General features: G+C 42.1%; 1 protein-coding gene across 2 annotated transcripts in view; it reads left to right on the forward strand.

The window, feature by feature from the left end:
• The first annotated feature begins 14,142 nt into the window (after nucleotides 1–14,142).
• The window catches only part of LOC124031229 (leucine-rich repeat neuronal protein 1-like), a 16,210-nt gene continuing 14,347 nt past the window's right edge, over nucleotides 14,143–16,005 (forward strand). The window contains exons 1-2 of one of the 2 annotated variants that reach the window (XM_046342255.1): nucleotides 14,143–14,596; nucleotides 14,695–14,747. The gene's annotated coding sequence lies outside the window, so the exon portion shown is untranslated. The remainder of the gene's footprint in view (nucleotides 14,597–14,694; nucleotides 14,748–16,005) is intronic. The other variant, XM_046342256.1, reaches the window with a different exon arrangement.

The raw sequence follows: 16,005 nt of genomic DNA on the forward strand, positions 1-16,005 counted from the left end.
ATCACCTCACCTGTTAGTTGGTGGTGATCATTGACGGCAGCAGTGTTGATCAGATGGAAAAAATCTTCTAATACCACTGGGTTGTTTTCTGAGTGCATTCCACAAAGCTGTTTATCATGTCAGCCTTATCCACTGCCCCCATTTTGAGCTTATAGTCAAGCAAGCAGTCTGGTTTGATGTTTCTCTGTCTGTTTGTTTCTCTCCGGTCAGGTGGTCCACCTTCCCTGTGGCCCACATGGTTGCTGTATGGACAGTGGAGAGGACATGTACGTCTTGTCTGTCATGCCACTTTACTGTCAGCTGTTGACCGTTCTTCTTGAACTCCACCTCCCCTCTCTGCATCTTCCTGCATCCGAATGCCGGCATTCCCTTCCTGTTCGACCTGACTGTGCCACAGGCCCCTGTGCTGTTGGAGAGCAGATGCTGGAAGAGTGTGGGACTACTGTAACAATTGGCCACATACAAAGTGTGTCCCTTGCCGAGATGAGGAGCCAGCATGGTCATCACCATGGACCCAGACACCCCGAGCCACTCATAATGTTGGATGTCAGTTGTGGACACTGTGTAAACTATTATGTCCTGGACAAATCCTGTCTATACGTTGCACATGACAAAGAACTTTACCCCAAACCTGTGCCTTTAAGAGGGAATGTATTGACAGAACGCCAGCCGACCTTTCTATAACATCAGGGACTCATCAATGCATAGGTCCTTGTATGGCATAAATGCTGATGTCAGGCTGGTAAGAACATTTCTTATTTTGTGTCATTTAGGATGGCTGTAGCATTGTTGACGAAATACAGCCATCGCAGCAGAACTAGGAAGCAGTCTTGGGAAAAGAGGCAAAGAAGGGAGTTGCAAACATAGGATCTGTGCTCCAGTATTCTCTTAGTGAGTTCTTCTTTACTATCCCCATGAGAAGGACTGTCACCAGGAAGATATACATTTCACTAATTGTGGTTGTCACCCATTTAGTGAGTTTCCCCCTCACTCCTGGCGATTGGTCTCCTCTACTATGTCTCCCACCAGCAGCTCCTCTGTCAGAAACAACTTGAAGCACTCTGCCTCAGATGGAAATGGCAAGGGGCGTTGCACTCCAGACGGGGACTCAACAAAGCAAACAGCAGGGCCAGGAGGGGTGACATGGCTGGCGCCTTCCAGCTACCACAGAGCTCCTGTACTTCATCCACTGTCTGTCTGCCTCCATCACCACCAGCATCTTCAAAGGGACCCGGGACTTCGTCAGTGGACAAGGATTTGAGTTGAGGATTCAGGGTTCTCAGTGGCTACAAGTTGGAGGCCAGCACCTCACTGTCACTGTCAGAATCTTATTCCTGACTTTCATACTCAGACTCATTGTCAGAATTGTAAAAATCTCCAGAATTTCCACATTTGTGAGATGTCTCCTTTTGAAAGACATTGCTAATGCTACAGCGTAGCTCACTAGCTACATACATAAACAACAACACTGAATGGCTTGGAGTGGGAGTGAGAGGTTATGTGATTGACTGCTGGCACGCGCCACTTGTATCAATAAATCACTTCCAGAAAATGTTTTGTGTGGTAAGTACTATTGACAAATTATGCATTCCGATTCTTGCATAGATTGTAATGGGCACATATTATGTGTGTAAAATACTTTTTTGAAGATTGTACTGATTATGATGAGCCATGTTTGTTCACATACAATGCATTCTGGGTGTCAAGTAATCGTCTGTCGAACCAAAGATGTTATAAAAAAATGACGTGAGTAAGGGTTCACTCATTTTTTGAGAACTCCCGGAAGTGAATGGTGGGATGTGAACGATGGTAGACGACACACCCCCTTCAACATGCATACTATAAACAGACCGAACTCATCTTGTCTTCTCTTTTTATCTTTGGTTTCTGTGAGAAACAAAAGCGTGGCAGCTTGCAGAAACTACCCATAGTAGGATTATTTCTATCAATGGTGAGTTCACCCGTGATGTGATAAATTATAATAGTAATTGCTATTCGCTAATTCATATTGTAGTTTATGTCAGCCGAGAGTTATAAAGATATGACCGCTTGCGTTACCTCAATCTTTCCTCAGTTAGCTCTAGGACAAATGTAGTCTACATTTTTGGGGGGTATGGATGATTGCATTATGCTATAGATACTTCTGTGAATGTCTGAACATTGCATCCAAAAATAAACTACTCACATTCTGGACATAACTTTGTAAGGACTGTGTTTGTGCAAAAGGTTTTTGAAAAAAACAGTGTGGCCAGCTCAAATGCTGATTGTTGCATCATTCAAAATTTTCCATTCTAGATAAGTGTTCAAAAAAAGCATTCGAAATAAGCGTTCTAATAGCTAGCTACAGGGACCACTGTAGAATAATCACACCGGTTTGATCGTAGCTACAGGGACTGTTGAATAATCACACCCGTGTGTTGGTACCTGTGAAACGGTTAATATCACAAGGATTAAAAAGGATTTACCAGTAGATTGTTGACTGATTCATGATGATGACTGCTAGCTAATATTTCGAAAGTATGACGTTGACATGATCAGTCCAATCAAAGCTCCTGTAGATATAACGTGATTTGACAACATTTTATCAGTGGCCAATGACCTTGAGCCTTCTTGGATGGGCATTTCTAATGTAACTCTATGGCAGCACCCAAGGGGCTTAAATTTTCTAGCTCTACCCTTAGACTTGGTGGTGACGTAGTGTCCGCATGAGTGACAGAACACTGAGGCAATCAGGGCACAACTCTCCATATTTTCTTCTGGCTTGTCCCACCACCACAGAAAGCACTGAGCTAGGCTGAAACACCTGCATTTTGGATCTACCTTATTCAAGAAAATGAAAAAGAGACCATGTTTGTATGCAGCTTTATTAACTCAGTGATTTATTTAAATTTTAACATGGTTTGCAAACTGATATGTAACATTTATTATTACAAAAATCTAAACATGTGGGGCTCAAAACAGGTTTGACTCTGCCACTGAATGTGCTGTATAAATAAAGCTTGATTTGATTTGGCAGTCTGCTTCCTGGCGTCTTTCTGGACTTTCTTCATTCATTTAAACAGTCATCTAATTATCCCTTTTTCATCTTTTGTTCATCCTCTACTGAAAACAGGCGCCACTGACTCTGCTAATTACATGCTGTCTCTCCCTTCAACAGAATTAATTGAGATGGAGAAATGGTTAAAGAGGGAAAAGAGGAGAATGAGAGGCACATCTGTGCATGGTGTTCCCAGATGGACATGTTCATCTGTGCATGGTGATCCTAGATGGACATGTTTATCTGTGCATGGTGTTCCCAGATGGACATGTTTATCTGTGCATGGTGTTCCCAGATGGACATGTTCATCTGTGCATGGTGATCCTAGATGGACATGTTTATCTGTGCATGGTGTTCCCAGATGGACATGTTCATCTGTGCATGGTGATCCTAGATGGACATGTTTATCTGTGCATGGTGTTCCCAGATGGACATGTTTATCTGTGCATGGTGTTCTCAGATGGACATGTTTATCTGTGCATGGTGTTCCCAGATGGACATGTTTATCTGTGCATGGTGTTCTCAGATGGACATGTTTATCTGTGCATGGTGTTCCCAGATGGACATGTTTATCTGTGCATGGTGTTCCCAGATGGACATGTTTATCTATGCATGGTGTTCCCAGATGGACATGTTTATCTGTGCATGGTGTTCTCAAATGGACATGTTTATCTGTGCATGGTGTTCCCAGATGGACATGTTTATCTGTGCATGGTGTTCTCAGATGGACATGTTTATCTGTGCATGGTGTTCCCAGATGGACATGTTTATCTGTGCATGGTGTTCTCAAATGGACATGTTTATCTGTGCATGGTGTTCCCAGATGGACATGTTTATCTGTGCATGGTGTTCTCAGATGGACATGTTTATCTGTGCATGGTGTTCCCAGATGGACATGTTCATCTGTGCATGGTGATCCTAGATGGACATGTTTATCTGTGCATGGTGTTCCCAGATGGACATGTTTATCTGTGCATGGTGTTCCCAGATGGACATGTTCATCTGTGCATGGTGATCCTAGATGGACATGTTTATCTGTGCATGGTGTTCCCAGATGGACATGTTTATCTGTGCATGGTGTTCTCAGATGGACATGTTTATCTGTGCATGGTGTTCCCAGATGGACATGTTTATCTGTGCATGGTGTTCCCAGAGGGACATGTTTATCTGTGCATGGTGTTCCCAGAGGGACATGTTTATCTGTTCATGGTGTTCCCAGAGGGACATGTTTATCTGTGCATGGTGATCCTAGAGGCACATGTTTATCTGTGCATGGTGTTCCCAGATGGACATGTTTATCTGTGCATGGTGTTCCCAGAGGCACATGTTTATCTGTGCATGGTGTTCCCAGAGGCACATGTTTATCTGTGCATGGTGTTCCCAGATGGACATGTTTATCTGTGCATGGTGTTCCTAGCGGGACATGTTTATCTGTGCATGGTGATCCTAGAGCACATGTTTATATGGTGTTCAGAGTCAAGGTTCCCCATGTTTATCTGTGCATGGTGATCCTAGAGGGCCACATCCAGATGGACCCGCAGAGGAAGGTTTTTTACGGCCCCTGGGATGATCTTGATTTATTATTAGAACCGGCATGGTGATCCAGACCGCAGCAAGCCGGCAGCCCGCAGATCTTTTACACGCACCAATACTACATTTCCCACAATGCAACAGTGACGCACCGAGCAGTAGGCTGCTTCATTTCAATATTTATTGGCACAGCAGTTGTCAGCATCACAGTAAAATTAACTTTCAGATACCCATCAAAAATGGCAAAACGGAAGGTGGACACTGAGAACCGGGGTTTCAAACAAGGTGGGAGTCGGAGTATTTGTTCACGGAGGTAGCTGGAAAACCTGTGTGTCTTCTGTGTGGAGAAAGTGTGGCGGTACTGAAAGAGTATAATCTGAGACGACATTATGAAACGAAACACGCGGACAAAAACAAGAATATGGACATGGAACAAAGGCTACAAAAGGCAGAGGAATTAAAACGAGGCCTCAAATCTCGACAGGCTCTGTTCAAAAAAGCCAAATCACAAGGCCAGGCTGCTGTCAAGGCCAGTTTTATTTTGGCAGAAGAGATCGCTAAATCAGCCCGGCCATTTACGGAGGGGGATTTCATCAAAAACTGCATGATTAAAGTTTGTGACGAAGTTTGCCCAGAAAAAAGGCAACTCTTTTTAAATGTGAGTCTGAGCAGAAACACCATTGCCGAGAGAGTAGACCAGTTGTCCATCAATCTAAAAGAGCAGCTTGTGAAAAAGGGAAAAGATTTCATTGCATATTCCTTGGCTGTGGATGAGAGCACCGACATTTCTGACATTGCCCAGTTGTCAATTTTCATCCGCGGAGTGGACTCCAGCCTAAGCGTGACAGAGGAGTTTTTGGCTTTACGTCCTATGCATGGCACAACTACGGGGCATGATTTGTATGAAGAGGTGTCAAGATGTGTAAATGAGATGGAGCTGCCTTGGGAAAAACTTGTGGGTTTGACAACCGACGGAGCACCTGCGATGTGTGGACACAGGAGCGGACTGGTGGAAAAGATACGGGAAAAGATGCAAGAGGAAAACGCGACAGGTGAGCTGACAGCTTATCATTGTATCATACACCAGGAAGCGTTGTGCGGTAAAGCCTTGAAAATGGAGCATGTAATGAGCATCATCACGCGCACAGTTAACTTTATCAGAGCCAAAGGTTTGAATCACCGCCAGTTCAAGGCATTTCTGACGGAGTTAGAAACGGAGCATGGTGATTTGCCTTATCACACAGAGGTGCGATGGCTAAGCCAGGGAAAGGTGCTTCAAAGATGTTTCGAGCTTCGTGAGGAGATTTGTCTGTTCTTGGACAGCAAAGGGAAAGACACAACACAACTCTGAGACGAAATGTTTCTGTGTGAAATGGCTTTTCTGTGTGACATTACGAGTCATCTGAATGCAATGAACTTGCAGCTGCAGGGTCGGGATCGTGTCATCTCTGATATGTACAGTACAGTGAAGGCATTTAAAACCAAACTGACTCTGTGGGAGACGCAGATGCGGAAAGAAAATGTGAGCCACTTTCCCAGCTGCCAGACCATGAAAGAGAAGCTCTCTACCAGTGCGTTCCCGAGCGCACAGTTGGCTGATAAAATAGGTATGCTTGCCGCTGACTTTCGACGCCGATTTGCTGACTTTGAAGCACAAAAAAGCAGGTTGGAACTGCTCGGTAACCCATTTGCTGTTGACGTGGAAAGCTCACCACCAAACCTCCAAATGGAGTTGATTGACCTCCAATGCAATGATGCACTGAGGGCAAAATATGCGGCAGTGGGTGCTGCGGAGTTCGCCCGTTTCCTCCCCGACACAATGCCCCAGCTGCGCATCCAGGCTGCTCAAACGTTGTCTATGTTTGGCAGCACATACCTGTGTGAACAACTGTTTTCTTTGAACTTGAACAAAACATCACACAGAAGTCGACTTACTGCTGAACACCTCCACTCAATTCTGAGGATTTCCTCAGCTCAGAGCCTTACCCCGAACATTGATGAACTTGTGGAAAAGATGGGACACCACCAAGTATCACCCTCAACCTCAAACAAGTGAACATTACTGTGCAATCACATATTTAGAGTTTTTACTCAGTTCAAGTTTAAAAGTTAAAGTTTAATATTTGTTTTCACTGCATGTTACTTCTCCTTAAACAAAGTGTTGTTTTTGATTAATAGATTTTTGCACTTTATTTTATTGTATTTCAATCCAATTATATTTTAAAAATATTTCAGTTGAGTGGATGATAGAAAATTGCTATTATTGTTTTTTTCTTTGAAGTAAATTTAGCCCACTTTTGCTAAAATAGAAAATATAGGCTACTGATGGTGCCTTGAATACCGGTTTCTTTCATTTAATGTTCATGTTATGGGGATTTTTATATAAAGGAAATTTGTCTTTTGTGTCTGTTGAAAATTAAAGATTACTGACAGAGCCATAAGAAAATATTGCTTTATTTATCTGATCATATTGGAATATATTTGTTAGGTTTTCAGTAGGTTCAATTAGGTTCACTAGACTATATGCGTCATTTAAAAAATTTTCAATGAACATTCGAACAGTCCGGCCCTCGGCTTGTAGCTAAATTTTTTATTTGGCCCTCCGTCCATTTGACTTTGACACCCCTGTCCTAGAGGGACATGTGGAGCCTGCAGCTTTGAGATCTAATAACCACAGGAAACGCCACAAAGCCTTTCTCTCTGAGAGTGCTGTTGCCATGGCTACCATGGCACACACACACACACATACACACACAGCGCAGGTTAATGGGTGGAGAGGTCAGCAATCAAAGAATGACCATTGAATCTACTCAGAACACTCTCGATGTTTACCAAACTAAGAGAAATAGATTTAATCTGCCAAATGGAAAGACTGGGAGTGAATGGTATGTTTAGATTTCAGTCAATATGTCCTTCATCGGGCGCGCATTAGTCAACTAGGGCCAGCACAATATGTGGTCAATTCTACTGACTCCATCATAACAACAACATTGCTATAATAAATTCAAGAAAGACATCAGAGTTATTTGAATTGGTTAGTAAAAAAACGATTTAACACTTTGCATCTTATAAATTGTACCCACAAAATGTACAGTGGCAAGAAAATGTATGTGAACCCTTTGTAAATATCTGGATTTCTGCACAAATTGGTCATCAAATTTGATCTGATCTTCATCTAAGTCACAACATTAGACAAACACAGTGTGCTTAAACCAATAACACACAAACTATTGTATTTGTCTTGTCTGTATTGAATACATCATTTAAACATTCACAGTGTCGGTTCGAAAAAGTATGTGAACCCCTAGGCTAATGACTTCTCCAAAAGCTAATTGAGGTCAGGAGTCAACTAACCTGGAGTCCAATCAATGGGATCAGATTGGAGATGTTGGTTAGAGCTGCCTTGCCCTTTAAAAACACACATTTTGAGTTTGCTATTCACAAGAAGCATTACCTGATGTGAACCATGCCTCAAACAAAAGAGATCTCAGAACCTAAGACCTAAGATTAAGATTTGTTGACATGCATAAAGCTGGAAAGGCTTACAAAAGTATCTCTAAAATCCCTGATGTTCATCAGTCCACGGTAAGACAACTTGTCTATAAATGGAGAAAGTTCAGCACTGTTGCTACTCTCCCTAGAAGTGGCCATCCTGCAAATATGACTGCAAGAACACAGTGCAGAGTGCTCAATGTGCAGAATGCTCAATAAGAATCCTAGAGTGTCAGCTAAAGACTTACAGAAATCTCTGGAATATGCTAACATCTCTGACGAGTTTAGAATACCTAACACACTAAACAAGAAGGGTGTTCGTGGGAGGACACCATGGAAGAAGCCACTGCTGAAGTTTGCAAAAGTGCACCTGGATGTTCCACAGCGCTACTGGCAAAATATTTTGTGTATAGATGAAACTACATTTGAGTTGTTTGGAAGGAACACACAACACTGTGTGGTGAGAAAAAAAGGCACAGCACACCAACATCAAAACCTCATCCTAACTGTAAAGTATGGTGGAGAGAGCATCATGGTTTGGGGATGCTTTGCTGCCTCAGGACCTAGACAGCTTGCTATCATCAACGGAAAAAATGAATTCCCAAGTTTATCAAGACATTTTGCAGGAGAATGTTAGGCTGTCTGCCAATTGAAGCTAAACAGAAGTTGGGTGATGCAATAGGACAACGACCCAAAACACAGGCGTAAATCAACAACAGAAGAAAATACGCCTTCTGGAGTGTCCCAGTCAGAGTTGACCTCAACCCGATTGAGATGCTGTGGCATGACCTCGAGAGCAGTTCACACCAGACAGCCCAAGAATATTCCTGAACTGAAACAGTTTTGTAAAGAGGAATGATCCAAAATTCCTCCTGACCGTTGTGCAGGTCTGATCCGCAACTACAGAAAACGTTTGGTTGAGGTTATTTTTGCGAAAGGAGGATCAACCAGTTTTTAAATCCAAGGGTTGACATACTTTTTCCACCCTGCATTGTGAATGTTTACAATAAAGACATCAAAACATATAATTGTTTGTGTTGTTAGTCTTAGCAGACTGTTTGCCTATTGTTGTGACCTAGATGAAGATCAGCTCACATTTTATGACCAATTTGTGCAGAAATCCAGATATTTACAAAGGGTTCACATACTTTTTCTTGCCACTGTATTGTAAATCATTCACACATTGGAATCTAGTGGGTATTAGGTGACAGCTTTAAATTGGGATGTGAAAACCACTGCTGTTGCTCTTCCTTTCTAAGGTTATGTATGGATCTGTTTGTCACTCATAAATTGATCCAAATATGACGTTCAATGTGAATAAAAGATAGTAAAAGGGCTGAAGGAATTTGGATCAATGACCTCTGCACCACCTTCCTGTTCAAGTGAGCACAGCACTAGTTGAGTCCAAAAATGTATTGTATGCTGCTGTATAAATGATGTAATTTGCCAGAGAGAAATGTATACTGTAGCTAAGAAAGTAATACTAAGTGTGGTGTGTTGTTAGTAGGCTTCCTGTTAGTAGGCCATGTGCATATTTAACCTATAGCCTCTTTTAGAGAAATGTAATCATTGAATACTGTAAGAGATTTCATTGTCTGTTTATATTCCTCCCCAGTTCTGACTTGGTGTACATATGTATATATCAATGATGCTGCTCTTGCTGCGGGCGATTCCCTGATCCACCTCTACGCAGACGACACCATTCTATATACTTCTGGCCCGTCCTTGGACACTGTGCTATCTAACCTTCAAACGAGCTTCAATGCCATACAACACTCCTTCCGTGGCCTCCAACTGCTCTTAAACGCTAGTAAAACCAAATACATGCTTTTCAACCGTTCACTGCCTGCACCCGCACGCCTGACCAGCATCACCACCCTGGATGGTTCCGACCTTGAATATGTGGACATCTATAAGTACCTAGGTGTCTGGCTAGACTGTAAACTCTCCTTCCAGACTCATATCAAACATCTCCAATCGAAAATCAAATCAATAGTCGGCTTTTTATTCCGCAACAAAGCCTCCTTCACTCATGCCGCCAAACTTACCCTAGTAAAACTGACTATCCTACCGATTCTCGACTTCGGCGATGTAATCTACAAAATTGCGTCCAACACTCTACTCAGCAAACTGGATGCAGTTTATCACAGTGCCATCCGTTTTGTCACTAAAGCACCTTATACCACCCACCACTGCGACTTGTATGCTCTAGTCGGCTGGCCCTCGCTACATATTCGTCGCCAGACCCACTGGCTCCAGGTCATCTACAAGTCCATGCTAGGTAAAGCTCCGCCTTTTCTCAGCTCACTGGTCACGATGGCAACACCCATCCGTAGCACGCGCTCCAGCAGGTGTATCTCACTGATCATCCCTAAAGCCAACACCTCATTTGGCCGTCTTTCGTTCCAGTTCTCTGCTGCCTATGACTGGAACGAATTGCAAAAATCGCTGAAGTTGGAGACTTTTATCTCCCTCACCAACTTCAAACATCTCCTATCTGAGCAGCTAACCGATCGCTACAGCTGTACATAGTCTATTGGTAAATAGCCCACCCATTTTTACCTACCTAATCCCCATACTGTTTTTATTTATTTACCTTTCTGCTCTTTTGCACACCAATATCTCTACCTGTACATGACCATCTGATCATTTATCACTCCAGTGTTAATCTGCAAAATTGTAATTATTCGCCTACCTCCTCATCCCTTTTGCACACAATGTATATAGACTCCCCTTTTTTTCTACTGCGTTATTGACTTGTTAATTGTTTACTCCATGTGTAACTCTGTGTTGTCTGTTCACACTGCTATGCTTTATCTTGGCCAGGTCGCAGTTGCAAATGAGAACTTGTTCTCAACTAGCCTACCTGGTTAAATAAAGGTGAAATAAAAAATAAAAATAAAATAAAAAGGGAGAATACTGTCGCTGTACATTTCAAATGTGCTGAACAAATAGTTATATTGCCTATGTCCGTCCTAGCTCGCTCATGAATATCTTAATCAAAATTATGGATTGTCCCCTTATGCCATAGTTTGTACATCTCAATTGTCAGTAGAAACCACATTTGTTTAACCAAGTCAGCCATATCAGCTATGTTTTTAAAAAAATGCATAAATGAGGCTGAATGAACTGTTTCACTGCAAGTCAAGGCTCCACTGATAGCCAAGTGGTCAGTGATAAGGATTCACTCCATGGTGCTGAAAAGAAAGCTCTAACAGTTATTTAACAGTTTGTGGGCAACGTGTTTCACCGTTATAGTGCAATTAATGTATTGTTTAATGTTGTATTGTGTACTGGCTTTGCTGGCATGCATCAAAAAAATTATGCTAGATGAGCCAGCTGCAAAGTCGAACAAAAGTGCTTTTTGGTCTTAATTTAAGGTTCAGGTTAGGCATTAGGGTTAGCAGTGTGGTTAGGGTTCAAATCTGATTTTATGATGGTCTGTGCCAGTGCCTCTTAAGGGGAAAGTAATCAGATTATGTTACATAGTTTGGCTAATCCAAAAGATACATTACTGATTACAATTTTGGACAGGTAACTACTAACTAACGGATTACATTTAGAAAGGAATTCCCCAACCCTGGCCCCCTGCTACTCAACCCAGCACCTTAGTCTGCTGCCCTATGTACAGAGTCTGTCACATCCTGATCTGGTTCACCTGTCCTTGTGATTGTCTCCACCCCTCCAGGTGTCGCTTATTATCCCTGGTGTATTTATTCATGTTTTCTGCCTCGTCTTGTTTGCCAAGTCAATCAGCTGTTTCCTTGCTCCTATTTTTCCCAGTCTCTGTTTGTTCCTAATCCTCCTGGTTTTGACTCTTGCCTGTTTTAACTCTGAACTAGGCTGCCTATCCCCTTGTACTGTTTTGGCCTTGGATCTGGTTTCTGACCCCTGCCTGGCCTGACCTCGAGATTGCCTGGTACTGTTTGGACTCTGACCTGGTTTATGAGCTCTCGCCTGTCCCCGACCTGCCTTTGCCTACTCCCTTTGTTATAATAAATATCAGCGCTCAACCATCTGCCTCCTGTGTCTGTATTTTGGGTCCCGCCTTGTGCTCTTATATAGTCATTGAACACTTGTCACTTTGATAATGTTTACATATGGTTTTACCCACTTCATGTGTTTTTTATATACTCCATTCTAGTCAAGGCTAGATTTACATAGCAGCTGCTGTACACACATTTTCTATTAATGTAGCCTACTGCCCATACTGTCTAAATATCCTACCATATACAGTACCAGTCAAAAGTTTGGGCACCTGCACGTTCAAGGGTTTTTCTTTATTTTTACTATTTTCTGCATTGTAGAATAATAGTGAAGACATCAAAACTATGAAATGACACATGGAATCATTTAGTAACCAAAACAAGTGTTAAACAAATCAAAATATAGTTTAGATTCTTCAAAGTAGCCTCCCTTTGCCTTGATGACAGCTTTGCACAGCTTCACCTGGAATGCTTTTATAACAGTCTTGAAGGAGTTCCCACATATCCTGAGCACTTGTTGGTTGCTTTTCTTTCACTCTGCAGTCCAACTCATCCCAAACCATTGTGATTGTGGAGGCCAGGTCATCTGATGCAGCACTCCATCACTCTACTTCTTGGTCAGCCTGGAGGTGTGTTGGGTCATTGTCCTGTTGAAAAACAAGTGATAGTCTCACTAAGTGCCAAACAGATGGGATGGCGTCTCACTGCAGAATGCTGTGATAGCCATGCTGTTTAAGTGTGCCTTGAATTCTAAATATATCACTGACAGTGTCACTAACAAAGCATTCCACACCATCACACCACCACCTCCATGCTTCACGGTGGGAACTACACACGCAGAGATCATCTGTTCACCTACTCTGCTTCTTACAAAGAGACGGCGGTTGGAACCAAAAATCTCAAATTTGGACTCATTAGACCAAAGGACAGATTTCCACCAGTCTAATGTCCATTGCTTGTATTTCTTGTCCCAAGCAAGTCTCTTCTTTTTGTTGGTGTCATTTAGTATTGGTTTCTTTGCAGCAATTCGACCATAAAGGCCTGATTCACGCAGTCTCCTCTGAACAGCTGATGTTGAGATGTGTCTGTTACTTGAACTCTGTGAAGCATTTTGGGCTGCAATTTGAGGTGCAGTTAGGATAATGAACTTATCCTCTACAGCAGAGGTAACTCTGGGTCTTCCTTTCCTGTGGCTGTCCTCATGAGAGCCAGTTTCATCATAGCGCTTGATGGTTTTTGTGCCTGCACTTGAAGAAATTTAAAAAGTTCTTGATATTTTCTGGTTTGACTGACCTTCATGTTTTAAAGTAATGATGGACTGTCGTTTCTCTTTGCTTATTTGTAAATCTTCTGTATACCACCCCTACCTTGTCACAACACAACTGATTGTCTCAAACGCATTAAGAAGGAAATACATTTTTAACAAGGCACACCTGTTAATTGAAACGCATTCTAGGTGACTACCTCATGAAGCTGGTTGAGAGAATGCCAAGAGTGTGCAAAGATGTCATCAAGGCAAAGGGTGGCTACTTTAAAGAATCTGAAATATAAAATATAATTCGATTTGTTTAACACTTTTCTGGTTACTATATCATTCCATATGTGTTATTTCATAGTTTTGATGTCTTGACTATTATTCTACAATGTAGAAAAAAAGTAAAACATAAATAAAAACCCTGTTACTGTACATATTTATATTCCAGACTCTGACATTGCTCTTTCTGATATTTCTTAATGGATTTATATTTTGGGGATTTGTGTGTATTATTTTGCATCGTTAGGTATTACTGCATTGTTTGAGTTAGAAACATAAGCATTTCGTTGCACCTGTGATAACATCTGCAAAATATATGTAAGCAACCACTAACATTTGAAATTGTTATTCTATTGTGTGTGTGTGTGAAATACAAATACTGCCACATCCTAGATTTTCACCCGTCAAATCCAAAAACCCAGTACTAAGCCACCAAACCTTTCACACGGTCATTATGTAAATGTAGAGTGTGTAGGGTGTTTTTGGATTCGATTAGTTGACTTGAGGGGTCATGGACATGGACCCACGTCACCTAACACTGGAAACTTTAAGACAAAGACCACTCTGGAACGTCCAAACAATGACACGAGGGGAGCGTTGAACATTTCCATTGGACACTCAGGAAACCCTTTTATTTATTGGCCTGCCAACCTCATCCACGCTTCGTTTTCCCACCGCGAGCTTCTGGCCGACGCGGCTTTTGTTGGCATCACAGCAGAACTCGAGCAGATGGTGAGGTGGACCAGTTGAGCACCAGTGACAAGGACTGCCACAAGCACAATCGCGCGTTTGAAATCAGCTGACAAGCATTGCTGCGCTGGTCAGCGCCAGGTGATCCCTGCATGTTGAGTTGGAGGAGGGCAAGAGAATCGCGAGCTCAAGGAAGGCTCTTTGTGCGGGTTACCAGTGGCGAGGTTCTTAGTGTTCTACAGTCAGCAGCGGCAGAAGCACAGAGGACAGAAAAAACGGCTCCTGGAGAGAATAAAACGTGTCCTCTCTGAATATAGACGTCGCTTTGTAAGTTAAATGTTATATTATTTATTTGCCATAGATATAGCAGGCTTAATATTATCTTTCAAGACATAGCGCTCAAATTTCCTATTTTTTTCCTGGAGCATCGGAGTCTGTGTGTGTGGAGAGGCATTCCGCTGGATGCTAAAACGCTAAGGTGAGACCAATAACGTTAACTCATTTTCATTTATAATATGCTCCAATTTAAATATTCAGAAACAAGCCAATTATTAAGAATTGCGTTCTTAGCTTTTAAATATAAACAGATATAAAGTTAATTGGCTGAGAGACAATTTGGGGTGGTGGCAGCACAATTGGGATATATTTTAAATACAATGTGTAGTCTAAGCTATTTATTTAGCTGTTTATTTAACTCAACAGAACCGTAGCCGTACATATTTCTATTTTTGAAGCTGTATGAATTTAATTTCGTTGCTCAAAGGGTAGGGTGGCTACAGCATCAGTGCAACCATTGGATTTGCAAGGGCACTGTGATCCGCATTCAGTAGCCTACATGTGGCGAATAATACGGAGGCTGTAGTCTGATATACAGTATGTGTGCCTATAATTAATTTCTATCGATTGAGAATGCGAATTCATATGGATTTTGTCTGAGAGGGATGACACACTGACAAACGTGCACTCACACAGTAGGCTGCATGCAATATACCAATAAAATCGCTTTATAAACAGCAGCAGAAAAACATGCAAAAACAAAAACAAAAACCATTTGCCATGATATCACCCATATTCCTGACACACTGTACTTTGGACCAAAGAGTGTCGTTCTAGAATTAGTGTGTTATTTCTAAATGATTCAAAGTAAGCTGCACCTGTCTTGGTCCTGTCCTTCACTGTTGTGAAGTGAAAGGAGCACTGAATTCCCCTGTGTATCCCAGGTGTGTTTTTATTCCCCCATTCTGTCATCCTCATGTGCATGAGGATGAGTCTACAATGTAACAATCCCAAACTGCAACATCACACATGACATGTGCACAGGGAGAGCAGCTAAAACAGCTGAATGACAGCTAAGGTCTCTAGTGCCCCATCATATTCATTTGTCTTGGTAAGGGAATGATGTTGGCAGATGTCTCGACTGCTCTGTGGAGGAATTCGACAAGAACTCTTAGGAGGAAAACAAAAAGACAATGGGTTGTTTAAGATAAGTTGGGGGTGAGAGCTGGTAGGGGCGGTGACTCTCCATTTACATTTAAGTCATTTAGCAGACGCTCTTATCCAGAGCGACTTACAAATTGGACTCTACATTGTTTTGGGTCACCTTTGTAAAAGTTGGCTCCTCATCCTCATCGGCTTTGTTGTTGCACGACAGTGGCACCTGTTACTGCGCTCTCGGAAGCTGAAGCCACAGATTCAAGATGCTTTGTGTTTCATTCAATCAAACCTACACAAGTCAA

The sequence above is a fragment of the Oncorhynchus gorbuscha genome, linkage group LG03, assembly GCF_021184085.1.
Source record: "Oncorhynchus gorbuscha isolate QuinsamMale2020 ecotype Even-year linkage group LG03, OgorEven_v1.0, whole genome shotgun sequence".
Lineage (NCBI taxonomy): Eukaryota > Metazoa > Chordata > Actinopteri > Salmoniformes > Salmonidae > Oncorhynchus > Oncorhynchus gorbuscha.